This window comes from Amblyomma mixtum, chromosome 2, assembly GCF_055824585.1.
Source record: "Amblyomma mixtum isolate Tamu chromosome 2, ASM5582458v1, whole genome shotgun sequence".
Lineage (NCBI taxonomy): Eukaryota > Metazoa > Arthropoda > Arachnida > Ixodida > Ixodidae > Amblyomma > Amblyomma mixtum.
Window position 1 is genome coordinate 273,628,259 of NC_143013.1, and position 17,113 is coordinate 273,645,371.

The 17,113-nt window shown below is 51.9% G+C and overlaps 1 long non-coding RNA gene across 1 annotated transcript in view; it reads right to left on the minus strand.

Annotated features, from left to right (window-relative positions):
- Positions 1-2,350: 2,350 nt before the first annotated feature.
- The window catches only part of LOC149364042 (uncharacterized), a 403,326-nt gene continuing 388,563 nt past the window's right edge, over positions 2,351-17,113 (minus strand). The window contains exon 2 of the long non-coding RNA XR_016289139.1: positions 2,351-2,608. This is a non-coding gene — a long non-coding RNA (uncharacterized LOC149364042). The remainder of the gene's footprint in view (positions 2,609-17,113) is intronic.

Below are 17,113 nucleotides of genomic sequence, written 5' to 3' on the forward strand. Positions count from 1 at the left end.
CGCCCTAGGAAACGCTGTGCTTCCCGCTTTTCTGCTGCGTTTGTCGGTAACAATATCAGTCCACCGTCGAGCTCTCCTTATATTGGCATGGAAAACAACTATGTTGGGTTACTCGGCTGCATGGGCGGACATTCCTGACACAGAATATGGAACTGTCTGAATGTGTTTTTCTCGTTTGTGGAGGGACGGTTGTCCCTTTTATGCTGCTGGGTCCAAATAAACTTCACTTCAGTGTGCAACTGTCGTGTTATTCTTGAAAAAAAACTCACTGTGGCTTAGCTTCGTTAAGCCCGGTAATTGCGAAAGCAATATTCGTACCTACGCCATGGTTCAGCTGGTAGTGTAGCTGGTGGTGGTGCTTGTGGTTAGACTTGCGGTGTTGCATCGGTTATACAAATGGTAGTTGAGGCGACAAAATGAATAAGAAAATTTGCCTCTCCCGCACCACTAATGTATCGCGGGTATAAGCCCAATAGCAAAATAAAAGATTTGGCCCGAGGGCAATTGTGATTTTGCCACCCGAAGGTGGAAAGAAATCAATAGGGAAAATCTCTACTTCAGCGACCCACCGCCGAGGAAGCGGGCCCGGGGAGACTCCCCTGATCTCCCCTGGGACGTAGAGGGATGGGATGGGCGTTTGGAAATGGGAAATTGGAAATTGGTTTGGGTTGTGGGAATTAGGTGGGATTGGGGACAGCAGGTATTTTGACCAGATTTGGCTTGATTTGATCCTGAGTTCCTTTTCAGGCCTCCTTGAAGGGCGAGCACTCAGTGCACCAATTGTGGGCCCTCGGCGTTGGACGTACTCCCACACCACAGAGAACGTTCTGCCGGCGATCTCCGACCGTCCGAGACAGGGAAAATCCTAACAGGGGCTTGGCTAGGATCCCCTCCCCCAAGCCAGGTTCCGCCACCCCGACCCTCCCACAGTACTAAGAGACGGATATTTCACAGCACTCGTTCGGTACTTCGGCTCTTACTCCTGCAGTACTCGCACACGCTGCAGCCATCCTTTCACGGTTTTCGCGGCGATCGGGAACCCTAGCGATCGCCCTGGCATAGTATGTGAAGCCTCAAGCCATTCTCCACTCTTATGGTTGAGGTCTCGATTGATGTCCGCAGCGACATCACGTGCTACCACAAGGTATATCTGCACGTGCCTGACCAGGGCATTGATGCCCTCTGCGATTTCACCAGTCTACTAACCGTTACTCAGACAGCCGCCAGGCTTTCCCGCGTTTCGGAGCTTACTGGCCTTGGAGTTTGCTGCTACTTACTCCATCTCTTTTCGTGCTTTCAGGCCAAGGGCAGCTTCCCCAAAACCCAAGCTTGGATCGCCCAGCCGCATGCCCCCGCGAGGCACCGAGCTCTTCGTGATCGGAAACCAACGCGTCCGCGGCTGGGTGGTACGCCCTCGTACCGAGAGGGAACCGTGACTTTCAATTTTGCGAATTTTGGAACGACCGCGTCTGCCCGGGCGATCTCGTCGATCGGCAAAACAGCTAAGTCGGAACCGCGTCTACCGCAGCGCCAGCACCACGGCAAAACGACAAAGTCCCGACCGCGTCTACCGCGTCGACCACGCCAAAAGCAAACAGCCGTTCTAGTCACCAGTTCTGCTTTTAAGCCGGATTCCACGTGCCCAGTCCGTCTCCCTTCTCGGACCTGCCCTCCCACACAGGCATAGGGCATCGTGGGCGCGACACGCTCACAATGTCGCGGAAAGTCTGCTGCACCTTTCCTGGGGATTCGCAACCCCAAGAGTGGACTCCGGCGAATCCACCCACCGCTGTGCGTTGCACCGGAACAAAGCCTAGTAGCCGAAACTACTCCGGCCCGTATCCGGTGGCAGGGGGGGCCACGCGCAGGCCGCACAGTCGGATTTCCCTCCCATCGGTTATACAATCTAATCTAATCTAATCTAATCTAATCTAGAGTAATCTAATCCAATCCAATCTAATCCAATCCAATCCAATCTTCATGTTCACCGCCGTCGCACACGGACGGCGCGAGATGGTCGCCTAGCTCTTCGGCGTGACGTCACACAGAGGTCATGCGAAAGGTCAATGGTGGCACCGCCGCGTCACGGCAAAGGTTTGAAAGTGCAAGTAGTATTGCTTTCGCAATAAAAAAAGGTTGGTCGGCAAATTGTTAGCAAAGTTACTTGTTCGCCGTCTACGGCCTCTCCTCTGCTGTCCTTCGTTTCCTGCCACCAGGTTTGCTCCATCCCACGTCGTGAAATACATAGTGTATCTGCTATAATGCGAGACATAATGCTATAATGCGAGACGCTACCCCTCCGCCACGAAGGCTTTTTTTTCCTTTATTGCATTTTCACAACGGGTACACAGAGAGAGAGAAAAAACTTTATTTACACAGGAATTCGGGGCACGCCCCAGGGTCCCCGCACGACCCCACTGCACTCAAGTGTTTATGTTCCGAAGGTCCATAACACTGGCAGCACGGCCAGTGGCGATGGTCTGCACGGCCGGGTCCTCCGAGCGCAGCAGGGTCTCCCAGTCCTCCCAGGTCTTGAGGTTCTCTAGGTCCTGCGGGGGAGGGTCCGCCGGGCAGAGGGAAAGGATGTGGAGGGAAGAAGCGAAGGGTTCTGGGAATAGCGCGCATGCCGGAGTGGGGAAGGAGGGATGATAGTGGGCTAGGATAATTGGTGACCGATGGGGCCTCTTTCGCCGGGTTGGGTGCATGATCATCCGGGGCCCGAGAGGAGAGTTCTCGGGCCAGCGCATGAAAGCGCTCAGTACCGGGGATCGAGGTATGCCCAGGGACCCACGACATAGTAACCATTCAGTCGAGAGAGGTGACTGTGGCAAGAATACGATGTGTTGCAGGCGTCACCACGCCCTTCAGGTAGTGGCGGTACGCGGCCTGGGAATCTGCAAATTTCGGTTACATTTTTGTCAATGGTTGAGTGGGCCAGAGCAAGTGCGATGGCGGCTCCTTCCGCTTCTGCAAGCGAATTAGTCCGGATAGTGCCGGCGGCCCCACGTGCCGTCTTCATAGGCTGCGACTGCCGTTAAATATCCTGGTTTCGAATTTTCTGGTTTCGAATATGCCGTATGCCGCGACCGAGTGACGTCACGGAAATGAAACGACGTCTGTCTCTCATGTCTCGGTGGACACCCAAACCGCGCCGTAAGGGAAGGAAAATGAAATGAAAATTGGTTTTAAGGAATCCCCGATCTCTCATATCTCGGTGGACACCCGAACCGCGCCGTAAGGGAAGGAAAATGAAAAGAAAATTGGTTTTAAGGAAAGGAAACGACGCCTGTCTCTCTCATATCTCGGTGGACACCCGGATCGCGCCGTAAGGGCCTTAAGGAAGATTAAATGAAATGAAATTTGGTTTTAAAGATAGGAAATGCCTGTCTCATATCTTGGTGTACGCCCGAAAGGAATGGACACCACAGTACATGCCTCTAAAGCACCCTTCTAAGACAGCACCGCATTCACTAGACGCGCCTTTGCTCATTCCAGCAGCCGCGTGTGTACCACGGTTAGGACGCATGCGCGAGGACGACTGTATAATGCGCTTGACAGAGAGAGGGGCTGCGGCCGCTTATCTGTTTTCATGCGAAGCATACTAGCCGCACAACCGAGCTCTTCCTTGCTGCGCCGCGCACGGCCGCGTAGCTACCACTTGACCTTCATCGGCGCACCACGTGATATGACGGCACAACAGCTGTGAAAGCTGGGGCCTCGTGCCATGGAGGAAAAAAAACTGAGGAGGGAGCGTCCGGCGACAACCTTGAAGCCTCGTCTTAACAAGTAAAGATATAGCAAAAAAAAGAGAGTGTGTCCCCCCGTGATCACACCACGTGATAGCGTGCGGTAAAGTCTAGCACCGCTGCGCGCGCGCATGCGCCAATTAGCGCGGCAGACTAAAGCCCCAACTCCAAGGACCCTTCCTAGGCGTACGCGCTCAGCGTCGGCGCTCTTGGCGTACGCTAGAACCGGTCTGCGCATGCGCACTGCAGGAGACGCCAGCGAACCTCGGCGAGGCGCCGATATCTGTCACTGCTAGATATCTGCGCCAGCGCATAGCGCGAGCGCCAGCGCTAGCGCGAGCGCCGGAAGCTGCTCACCGGCACGTCTCTCATACACCAATGGAAGGACGCGGTTCTCGGGACATCCGGTGCGGCTTTTCGCGCGCTTTTATATTGCTGTCTGCATTTTTGCTTGGTGCCGAGGCTTTTCGCGCCATGTCGCAAAATAAAATAATAAATGAAAGTCTGATCGCCACAGTAGAAAGGCGGCCGTCGCTCTGGCAGGCGAGCCATAAAAGCCATAAAAATAAGCTAATAAAGGCAGCATTGTGGCTTGAAGTGGCAGCGGAGATTCTGCCAAGCCTGCCAAGCACAGGTAAGCCGATATCTTGCTTGTGACGAGTGCTGATTGAGTGAAATGTGCTCGAAAACGCTTGTGGCAGTCAGACTGTTTTGGCCAGCATCTGCCTGTAAGGTCTGGCAACCACACAGCAGCGTGAGCGCAAGCGCGAGCAGCGTGCGGCAGCGCTAGCCAGCGCCTAGTACCATGGAGATGCGTACTGCTGCCAGCGCCTGTCGTTGCGCGGCGCCAAGAGCGCCGACGCTGAGCGCGTACGCCCAGGAAGTGTCGTTGGAGTTGGGGCTTTAGCAGCGCTTGCGCTCGCGGCTGCATGACCCTTCAAGGCGTTTTAATGCACGTTAGTGCAACGAAACAGTGTCTGCACGAGCCAAAGAAGATTTAAAGCGACGTGACGACTTTTACAAACCTACAACTGAGCATTAGAGAGTTTTAGTATTGCGGGCTTTGAGTAATTGCGTACATAGCGGAATAGCGGGTCCAGAGTGTGCATGCGCAGAACGCTAACGGGGAAAAATAGCGTTAGCGTACGAACGCAATTGGCAGTTGCGGCTTTTGCCATGGAGTTTTTTTACCTCCATGGCTTTTGCGCCCTTAGCGCGTCGATCGACGCGGGTTCGATCCCGGCCGCAGCGGCTGGAATTTCTTTGGAGGAGAAATTCTAGAGGCCCGTGTACTGTGCGATGTCAGTGCACGTTAAAGAACCCCAGGTGGTCGAAATTTAAAGAGCCCTCCACTACGGCGTCTCTCATGGCCTTAGTTGCTTTGGGACGTTAAACCCCATAAACCAACCATAAACCAACCCATCTGTACGGGGCAGCGGTGGTGGCTCGGCTTGAGCCAGTCGAGAGGCCCGTGCACTTTCCTTTTCATCCATCTCTAAGTCGCAACAACAACAACTAGGCGCGCGCATTCACCATAGAAGGAGAAGAGAGTGAGGCTGCTGCTCGACGACGCAGAAAAGCTGGCTGGGAGTTCGACCGATCCAGAAGAGCTAGCTCGGGTAACGGCGAGTCTGGATTTTGAAGCGAAAAGCTTCACTACGAGGGTCGGAGCCGAGCTTCGCGTATGCCATATGCCGCGACCCAGTGACGTCACGCGCAGCGCAGGTGCAGCCGCGCGCTACTGCGCATTTAAATGGGAAATCTTTTCTGTGGAAAAGAGCGTTCCCCATATATAGATATGAAACACAATTCCGCCTGTATACCGGGAAGTTCCCCATACATTCAATCCACAAATCTCGACTTGTTCGATGACTTCACTGCTTGGCGTCGCTGCACGACAGGGACAATCAATTCTGGTGCTGGTGGTAGTATGGTATCCCCACATTGCATGTTTTCAATAAAGTCATCACTATAGTTACAGTCTAGACAAAGATACCAGGAAAGAAGAAAGGTATTTGTGTAGGGACCTAACTACAAAATGATGCTTCTACATCCTGTTAGAAGTGGGGCCTCAAGCCCACCGCTGGAACCAGTGTTAAAGACGGACGGTTCCTGGAGATGACTAACTCGTTTAGCCCCGCAGGTACCGGCTCCGAATGACGTTGTCGGACTGCGCTATCGAGGAAACTGTACAGAAGGGTTTATTCTACATATTTACAGATGAGAATCGAATCGAATGGAATGCAACTGCAATGCTCCGATCACACAACAACATCCCGTTAAATACGGTTCGCGTTCCCCAGATCCCTGACTGGGGAACTTGGTTCGAATAACGTTGTCCAATCGGATGGGCCATTGATGACGCTGGCGGTACCACCCACGGCACGGGGCGGTGCTGAAGCTCTCTCGCTCTCTCACAGCTCGGGGGATGAGAAGGGGAAGACAGTCATCAAACACAGATGCGTCACCTTGACCACTGCCGCAAGTTTTCTGTGCGTTGCCTCCGTGGGAAAGCAGAATCCCGCAGTCTCCTCGCAGGTGGTTGAACCTTCTCGAACTCCCCCGCCGGATGGCCGAAGCACGAGACCCATTCGACACAGCGTCTTTCAATTAGCAGCCTCGCTCAGCGTGACCTTGCGTAGCATCATCCCGTTCGGTGACCCGAAGGCCGACTCGGCCAACGTATACCGCTGCTTCCGCCGTGCTTCATGTGCATCTCTGCTTCCAGCGTTGTTGCTGCTGTCCCAAGTTCTCGCCGCATCTTTGCCTAACGACGACACTCGTCTGACAGTAATTTCTCCCAGGTCCGTGGGACACAGCCTCCTTCGATCGGTTCGGAGGTTCGGTGATTTGGAGTGCAACAGCCCCGGCCGTCGTCGTCTATGCTTCTGCCGCCGGCGCCAGGCCTCGTCATATCCCTTGCTTTGCGATGAGACACACCCGGCTCTCAGGACCACGTTGTCCACTCTTAACAGCTCGTCCGCGGCCCGAAAAATCTCGAATGGCCAGCGTTCACGACCGCTGGGCAGGAAGAGATGAGGCCGGAGTCGGGTGGAAGGGCTGGTTTCCAGAAATGGCATCCAAGCTCGAACATTCAACAAAGAATGGCATCAGTGGATTGTTCCACGAGACAGGGCACTGACCCACAAGCAAGCGCTCGGAATTTGCCAAAGACCCACCAGGCTTCCCACAATGACAACAAATGTTTACTAAAACATGACTGAATTTTGGCGTAATTTTGGTGCCGAGAAAGCGCAATATATCTATCCCCTTTGAAATCGCCAAAGACGGACTGCTTGGACCAAGGTTAAAAACAAAAACCCACACACAGTAGGTGGTCCTACCAAGTACTCCTGTCTACAACAATCGGCTGAATCCATCAGCATTTCCGTGCGGTTTTCCGTTCCTAAAACGCATCGAGAAATTCTGTTTTTGGAGAGCAGGACTCCGTCTAAGCAAGCGACCATTTTTGGGGGGACAAAACTGTCATAAGCACGTTTGAGACGGTGGTCAGTCTCAAATATGAACTTTGCGCCGCTCAAGTAACTCTGGTAACCCGACAACATCTGTGCCGCCTAAACCAAACGCGCGCTCTTTGTCTAAAGCGCTTAACGCTTCTCTACATGTCAGCCTGCGGCTGACGTACTGAACATGGTGCTCTTCGTAGCCGTCGCCAACTTGACTTAAAATAGCACCCAGTCCTCTTATCACTGGCGTCACACTGAACTTAACTCTTCACCATAATAAGTGGTCCGAATCAAAGGTCTGGACAAGAGCGCTTCCCCCAGACGAGTTTTCTCTTCGGTCATTTCAGTGTACGTCAGTGAGGCTCCCTTTTCGTAAGGTGTCAGTCAATCAAGGGATCAACGCTCCGTCTACGCGACGCTAAGCGTAGTTCTACTCGAGCTGCACTCCTGTGAGTGCCCTCATCACTTGGTAGCATGGGAAATTGACACCTGTGATTTATCTCAGTGACGCCATAGCCTTTGTCTAAGGTAAGGAAAAAAAAAAAATTCACGGGGCACTTTGACAGTCTAAAGTGGGTAGAGGCGGAAGCGTTTTCCGCACCACCTTCGCTGTTTCTGTGGCACCGGTGGCGTCACATATAATTGAGTACTAATTACTAAGTGATGACAAATCACTAATTAATGGTTGATTACTGATTAATGCCTGAATACTAATTAACTGCTAATTAATGACGCTTAAACTTCGCCTTTAGGAGTGGAACGCGACAGCGCGTTGTAGCGCTGCCAGGGAGTCCACGGAACACCACCCGTTCAGCGCGATGCCTTGCCGTTTGAACGCAACGCTTTTTGAGGAAAGGAAATGGCGCAGTAATTCTCTGTCATCTCGGTCGACACCTGAACCGCACCGTAGAGGAAGGGAGGAAGTGGGAGTTAAAGAAGATAAAGAGGAGCCGTAATGAAGAAAATGAAAATTGTATTTGAGGAAAGGAAATTACGCATTAACTGTCTCACAAAATTCAGGGGGGCACTTTTTTGACCTCAAGTGTAGTCACTGATGCCCCTAAGAGTGGAACGCGACAGCGTCTTGCAACGCTGCCAAGGAGTCCATAGAACGCCATCGCCCATTCAGTTCTACGCCTCGCTCGTCAGTAAATTGGTTTTTGGGGAAAGGAAATGTATCTGTCTCTCATTTGTCGGTGGACACCTAAACCTCGCGGGAAGGGAATGGAGGAGGATGAGAGTGAGTGAAGACACCGTATTCACTAGACGCGCCTTTGTTCATTCCGAACCATCGAGCTGGCATGGCGGAGTGGATAGCATGCTCGTCTCTCACGCCGAAGACCGGGGTTCGATTCCTGAGGTCGACCAATTTCTTAATCGGTTTTATTTATTTATATGGCCTGACTAGTAAAGTTAATTAGGCTATTTGGGTAATTAAGCAATTAACTAAGCTCAGTCCCACTTAATTGGGAGCATCACTATACGATCCCTTCAATTGGTTGCATGGTTACTAGCCAAAGTACAATTGGCCCCGTTTGAAATTCGCGCACTCAGACGTCACGACCGTTTCCACCAATTGAAAAGCGTGACATTTTCTGTCGACAACTGCTGCTTACAACGATGAGACATTAAAGGCTTCCGCCTTAATATCTGCCTCTCCCGTAAACGAGAGTAGAGTAAGCATGAAATGTTTACGGGCCTAATGTCATCTCGGTGGACACCCGAACCGCACCGTACAGGAAGGGAGGAACGCCACCACCCGTTCGGCGCGATGCCTTGCCCTTTGAACGCAGCGCTTCTCCCCCGGATCACGTACGACAACGAAGTGTAACATGGCATTTATGTGCTTTTTGCACGCGTTATTAGAAATCGGAAATTATAATTCCGTGCATTATCAAACCCACAGCTCCACTGATATCTTGATAAACATTGAGAAGGCACTGGCAGCAGTTATTTTTTGTCTCGTTTGGAGACCGACCGGCGCTTGCATGCCGGTCGCGTAGGAGGGCTTAGAGAGTCTCGTTAAATCTCGTTAAGTCTCGTACGGTGCCCGGATGTTCTCGTTTCAGAGCCCGGATGACTGGAATTCAGTGCCCGGATGAGTGGATTTCAGTGCCCGGATGAGTGGAATTCAGTGCCCGGATGAGTGGATTTCAGTGCCCGGATGAGTGGATTTCAGTGCCCGGATGATGGCTCTCGGTCTCGGCGTGACGTCACCACACTGCCGACAACGGGAGCTAAAAGCATTTCATGCTTAAAAACAGTAACCTCCGATCAACTTGTTTTAACTCAAAAGTAGCCTTTCCCTGCCTGATTTCATAAACACACACAGAAAAAAAAAGAGGAATAAAAAAAAGAAACAGCTACTTCGAATCGTCACGCGGGGGGGAAAGCTGACTCCCCGCCGCCGAGTTGAAAGGATTAGTCTTTCAGACGCGCCCGCCGGGGTCGCGCTTTGACTGATTGTACTGCGGTCAACTCGTGACAAAAGGCTGCAGAAAAAAACGATCCCCGACTCTCACTGTCGTTTCCGCGCCCCCTCGAGGCTCTCCGAAAACCTTGGTCGCGCCTACAATGTCGATAACCGACTCTGGCTCTAGACAACGAGCAGTGACCAGCGCGAGAAGGTGCCTCTTTCTCTCGCCCCAAGCAGGAAGCTCGGCTACTCATTCGCCATGCGCGCTTCTTAGAATGCGGGGCCAAAAGTGAAGGACGATTCCTTTTCAAGTGCGCCCGCCGAACACGCCTGCATGTGTCGTCTCGGTTGTTCGACGCCTGCGTTCGCATGCGCTGAGTACCGCGCAACCTTGCGCTTTCTGATCTCTTGGGCCGCTTTGCTTTTTTAAGCATGAAATGCTTTTAGCCCCCGTTGTCGGCAGTGTGGTGACGTCACGCCGAGACCGAGATCCACTCATCCGGGCATTGAAATCCACTCATCCGGGCATTGAAATCCACTCATCCGGGCACTGAAATCGAGTCATCCGGGCACTGAAATCGAGTCATCCGGGCACTGAAATCGAGTCATCCGGGCACTGAAATGGAGTTATCCGGGCACTGAAATCGAGTCATCCGGGCACTGAAATCGAGTCATCCGGGCACTGAATTCCAGTCATCCGGGCTCTGAAACGAGAACATCCGGGCACCGTACGAGACTTAACGAGATTTAACGAGACTCTCTAAGCCCTCCTACGCGACCGGCATGCAAGCAACGGTTGGTCTCCAAACGAGTCACAAAAAATAACTGCTGCCAGTGCCTTCTCAATGTTTATCAAGATATCAGTCGCGCTGTGCGTTTGATAATGCACGGAATTATAATTTCCGATTTCTAATAACGCCTGCAAAAAGCACATAAATGCCACGTACACTTCGTTGTCGTACGTGATCTCTTAGGGGCTTCGCGCATCGAAGCAAAGCTGCGCAGGTGCACAGGGGCCCGGGGGAGAAGCGCTGCGTTCAAAGGGCAAGGCATCGCGCCGAACGGGTGGTGGCGTTCCTCCCTTGCTTTACGGTGCGGTTCGGGTGTCCACCGAGATGGCAGAGAATTACTGCGCCATTTCCTTTCCTCAAAAAACCAAATGGCAAGACATCGCGCTGAACGGGTGGTGGCGTTCCTCCCTTCCTGTACGGTGCGGTTCGGGTGTCCACCGAGATGACATTAGGCCCGTAAACATTTCATGCTTACTCTACTCTCGTTTACGGGAGAGGCAGAGATTTTTTCTAACTGGCTTTTTGTCCCGTCTAGGCTTTCTTACAGGCCGATGCTCCTTGAAGCACTTCGCGCCTGTTCTGGTCGGAAAACGCACACTTCCTTTTCCGTTGCTGCAGTCAACCCTCGAACGAGCTGCACATGTCGCCAGATCATTAACTGCAGTTGCAAGTCTATGAGGCGCAACGCGGGAAGGCTTCGCCTTTCCTTCCACCGCATTTCTTTTTTTCGCACCTGTCCGCGCAACCGAATTTAGGGCTTTGAATTTGATTCGTTTTCTCTTGGTTCTTGCCCTTGTCCTTTTTCTGCGCCAAGACTGTGTCGCGTGCGTCTCCTGATGACAACTAGCTATCTCTAGTTTTTCCGTCGCACCTCGGAAATTTTCCTCAAATTCCAAACTGGCCTCTGTGCCTTCGCAGCAGAGTGCCAGCTCCACGCAGCTGACAGACGGACATGAAACTGCCCCTGATATCCCCAGCTCATTCCCTCGGGAGTTGTCCTCTCCAGCTTGCCTGTCGCTCTGCGCGCCATTCTCTGCATTGCAGTGCTCAGCTACAACTGAGCCCGCCTGGCTGTCGCTCTGCGCGCCATTCTCTCTACTGCAGTGCTCAGCTACAACTGAGCCCGCCTGGCTGTCGCTCTGCGCGCCATTCTCTCTACTGCAGTGCTCAGCTACAACTGAGCCCGCCTGGCTGTCGCTCTGCGCGCCATTCTCTGCACTGCAGTGCTCAGCTACAACTGAGCCCGCCTGGCTCTTATGGCTATCCTTTTCCTCGGCAGCCTCGCACTCTTCTTGTGCCAGTATTACCAAGGTAGCCTCTCCGGAGCCTTTGTCACTGAAGCCACTGTGACATCCCAACTCGCTCTTACCGCGGTTGTTACTCTCAAAAGGGGTTTCCGCTGTTTCTACCTCGAAACCTTTTCCGATATTAAAATCTCCCTTTTCGCGGTCCTGCCGGTTTGACGCCTGTATCGATTCTACTGAAAGTGTCGCGCTCGCAACTGTCCCGACAAAGTTGTCCGTTGCCACTCCTACCTCACTTGGAGGAGAATCCTCGCACTCGTGTAGTTTAGACGCTATCTCGGAATGCTCTCTCTTAGCATTACGTCCAACTTCTCCGGACACGGTCTCGGATTCTGCGGCTTTCCTTGGACTACCGCACCGATTGAACGCGTTCTCTGCCACTTCCCTCGTGGTGTCGCGATTTACCAACTCGGCTACGGTCACAGACTTTGTGGGTCTTACCTGCGGACCTATCTCATAAGCATCGCTTGCTCTTTCAGGAGTTCCGGCTCTCACACTACCGCCCTTTCTTCGTATTTCGTTTTGAAGTTCTAATATCTTTAGTTTCCTTGTTTCAATTTCAGCCTTCCACTTTTGCCGTTGCCGTTCCTTCTCTTTTTCCCACTCCCGATCAGCTGCTATTTTCTCCCGCTCGGCTTTCTCTTTAGCCTCTTGGTCGTGTTTTTCTTTGCGGGCTTTTTCCCCCTGTACCAAATTCCACGTATCTACCAGCAGTTGATCGTTATTGTTGACCTGTTTACGAATGAATTCGCACAGTTCAATTTTGGTTATTTTGCTCGGCACTTCAAAAGACAGTTCCTCGCATATCAACAGCAAGTCCGACCTCCACAATTCCATTAGTTCCATGACAACGCCTTCTCCGCTTTGGCTCTGCTAACTCCACAATGCCTTGAGAATAACCCCTCTCAAACGACAAAGCCCTGATTCCCAGTCAAGATTATTCTCTGAATCTTACAGCCTGGTGAATCCCATAGCAAAAGCCAAAACGCTCACCCGTGGAGAAAGTACGATGTCGCACGGTCCATCCCAGCTGCTGCCAGCCAGTGTTAGAAGTGGGGCCTCACATCCCACCGCTGGAACCAGTGTTATAGATGGGGCTTCTATCCCACCGCTGGAACCAGAGTTGAAGACGGAGGGGTCCTGGAGATGACTAACTCGTTTAGCCCCGCAGGTACCGGCTCCGAATGACGTTGTCGGACTGCGCTATCGAGGAAACTGTACAGAAGGGTTTATTCTACATATTTACAGATGAGAATCGAATCGAATGGAATGCAACTGCAATGCTCCGATCACACAACAACATCCCGTTAAATACGGTTCGCGTTCCCCAGATCCCTGACTGGGGAACTTGGTTCGAATAACGTTGTCCAATCGGATGGGCCATTGATGACGCTGGCGGTACCACCCACGGCACGGGGCGGTGCTGAAGCTCTCTCGCTCTCTCACAGCTCGGGGGATGAGAAGGGGAAGACAGTCATCAAACACAGATGCGTCACCTTGACCACTGCCGCAAGTTTTCTGTGCGTTGCCTCCGTGGGAAAGCAGAATCCCGCAGTCTCCTCGCAGGTGGTTGAACCTTCTCGAACTCCCCCGCCGGATGGCCGAAGCACGAGACCCATTCGACACAGCGTCTTTCAATTAGCAGCCTCGCTCAGCGTGACCTTGCGTAGCATCATCCCGTTCGGTGACCCGAAGGCCGACTCGGCCCTTCCGCCGTGCTTCATGTGCATCTCTGCTTCCAGCGTTGTTGCTGCTGTCCCAAGTTCTCGCCGCATCTTTGCCTAACGACGACACTCGTCTGACAGTAATTTCTCCCAGGTCCGTGGGACACAGCCTCCTTCGATCGGTTCGGAGGTTCGGTGATTTGGAGTGCAACAGCCCCGGCCGTCGTCGTCTATGCTTCTGCCGCCGGCGCCAGGCCTCGTCATATCCCTTGCTTTGCGATGAGACACACCCGGCTCTCAGGACCACGTTGTCCACTCTTAACAATACTCAGCCCCTGCATATTATAAGCACTCCCCTGACTGGTCCTCGGTATGAATTAGCGAAAAATTTCTTCTTCCGCTGAAGCTTGGATTATTCACAGAAGCGTTATGCCTTAGCATACCGGTGTCTTCTGAAACTCATTTACAACGTCACAACCATTTCACAAACAAGGAATGCTTAATGGAGAAGTGAATGAATGGACAGAAATTTCTTCGCTGCTAAAAAAATTTTATCCATCTCGCAGTCCGAAAAAATAAACTTTTCGACATCACCCCACATTCATGGAGCCTCTGTATAATAGCGGCTAAAGCAGAGAATCCTTTTTCTTCGAGTAACCGTACACAGGCCAAGGAAAAAAGAAAATTCCTTTAGTGACAGTTGTCGCATGCCAAGTATCTCGTACAACATAGCAGTTGAGATGAATATTATAGTTTCACGAGACCTTGCACACAAAAAAAAAATGGCTGAGGCTTAACTTGGTAAAGCCTGGAGAATGCGAAGCATCATCGTGTCGCGTAATTTGGAGGCGCACAACCACAGCGACGGCGCGAGGTGCGCCCCCGTTTCTCCACTATCGTGACGTCATGTATCACGTGATTTGGAGGCGCACAACCACAGCGACGGCGCGAGGTGGGCCCCCGTTTCTCCACTGTCGTGACGTCATCGTGTCACGTGGTGTGACGTCATGTATCACGTGATTTGGAGCCGCACAACCACAGCGACGGCGCGAGGTGGGCCCCCGTTTCTCCACTGCCGTGACGTCATCGTGTCACGTGGTGTGGCATCATCGTGTCACGAGATTTGTAGGCGCACAAACACAGCGACGGCGCGAGGTGGGCCCCCGTTTCTCCACTGTCGTGACGTCATCGTGTCACGTGGTGTGACGTCATGTATCACGTGATTTGGAGGCGCACAGCCACAGCGACGGCGCGAGGTGAGCCCCCGTTTCTCCACTGTCGTGACGTCATCGTGTCACGTGGTGTGACGTCATGTATCACGTGATTTGGAGGCGCACAACCACAGCGACGGCGCGAGGTGGGCCCCCGTTTTTCCACTGCCGTGTCGTCATCGTGTCACGTGGTGTGACGTCATGTATCACGTGATTTGGAGGCGCACAGCCACAGCGACGGCGCGAGGTGAGCCCCCGTTTCTCCACTGTCGTGACGTCATCGTGTCACGTGGTGTGACGTCATGTATCACGTGATTTGGAGGCGCATAACCACGGTGAAGGGCTGAAGTGGTAGCTAAAGTAGTATGCTTCGCATAAAAAATGTCTTGGTGCAACATTGAATAGTTTTATTGATCTTTGCGAATGCAACACCACCAGACATGGGCCTTTGTCATAATCACGTGATTCAGTGCAAGTCGCACATCATCACGCATGCAAAATTTCATTGAGGTACCAATGGAACCAACAGTAAAAGCTGGCAGACTACCTTTAACACATAGTTGTGTCTTCGAATGACATGCCGGCTGCTGACCCAAAAGATGCGGGTTCGATACCGGCCACGGTGGTCTAATTTCTATGGAGGCGAAATTCTAGGGGCTCGTGTACTGTGCGATGTCAGTGCACATTAAAGAACCCCAGGTGGTCGAAATTTCCGCAGCGCTTCACTACGGCGTCCCTCATAGACTGAGTCGCTTTGGGACGTTAAACCCCAATAAACGAAACCTTTTTCTTTGCCACTGCTGGCACCTCTTAGCTGTCCAGTAATATCTTACAGGTTCAGCTTAAGTTAAGGACATTGCAGCGAGACTTGAAAATACATATGGTGGGTGTAACGTTAAGAGACCGGAAGCGGGTAGAGTGGGTGAGGGAACAAACGGGGATTAATGACATTCTAGTCGAAATCAACAGGAAGAAATGGGCTTGGCCGCGGCATGTAAGGCGAAGGCAAGATAACGGACTGGATTCCAAGAGAAGGCAAGTGTAGCAAGGGGCGGCAGAAAGTTAGGTGGGCAGATGATTAAGTAGTTTGCGGGGATACGGTGGACGCAGCTTTCAAAGGGCGGGGTTAATTGAAAAGACATGGTAGAGGCCTTTAACCTTCAGTGGGCGTAAGGCTGATGAAGATATCATCTGAAAGTTTTGAGACACCTATACTGCCTCATAGATACTTTGCTTGCAAGAATGATGTTTTGTAGCCTCCCATTGATTTGTACAAAGGATTGTAAAATGATATAAAGACAGCTGTAAAAATGAACAGAAACGTACACTTATAATAACGATATCATTTATCAGCTAATATAAAAGCAGTCAGCAAGAAGATATCAATTCAGATACCGAGATGTAGGGCTGCACTTCTGTCCTATCTAACCAGTCAAAAAATACACTGGAATTCTGGAAGGTTCTAAGTGAAATTCAAGGTACTCAATAGGACACCAATCGGATTAAAATGGGTTTGGATTAAAATGGGACATCCAGTGACCTTCTCAATTCAGCTTGCACAATTAGTTCTGTCACTGAAGCATCACAGCGATATAACATTTGCCTGTTAAAATGAGGAAAAATTACAAGTTAAATTTGCCACCGCGGACAGAAATGCCCAGGACGCGCGAGCGCAAGTAAAACGTATCCCTGGTGGCGGCCTGCACGGAGGAGCTCTCACTCGAGTCGGCTCGATACGCGAAAAAACACGCCGGAAGGCCGCTGCAGCGAGCTGCTGGTAAAATCCAACAAGAAATGTGGGGTTGCCTGCGCATTATCAAAGTGGCAGCATACTCCAGGAAGCGCCGAAGCTTGTCGAGTCATCGTGTTGACTGCTCTTCGCACCAAGCCCAAGGGAGGCACAGCAGACGCGTAGAGACCACCACCCCTTGGTGCGCAAAATGGATTCACCTTTTACGGCCCAAAAGATGACGTCGGTGACGCAACGACGCATTTGGAATAGGGGAGGCGCGTATGGGCACGAATTGAATGCTGTCGCGCGGCTTCACCCAGTACGACGGCGTAAGTATTTTTAGGGCACTTTCAATTTGCCGTCTGGGTCCAGCGAGTCATTGTACTCTTCCTTGCGAATCAACACCACCTATACAGCCACCTGATTTATACCTAACTCGCTATCGTTTGCACGCTCACGATCATTCTCTAACCGATAGACAGGCTGAACTCGACTCTGCAGAGTTTATGTAAACGTCGCTATGCGACTTTTTTTTATCAGCTGTGCCACATGCCACGTAGTAAGCACAATACGACGCCACCCATTCACTTGCGCTCACATGCAAGCGAGAGCTTAAATATCATTTGACGCGACCTTCGAGCGAAAAAAAATGTCAGTGGCCTTTTTTTGTTTATTGTTAACCCGAAGCTTTCCTTAAAACAACGACGAGCTTTTTCCTCCGTCTGTAAACGGCACGCATTACCTGGGCGTGGGAAGCGCTGCTCTCGCGCTTCAGGTGTTCA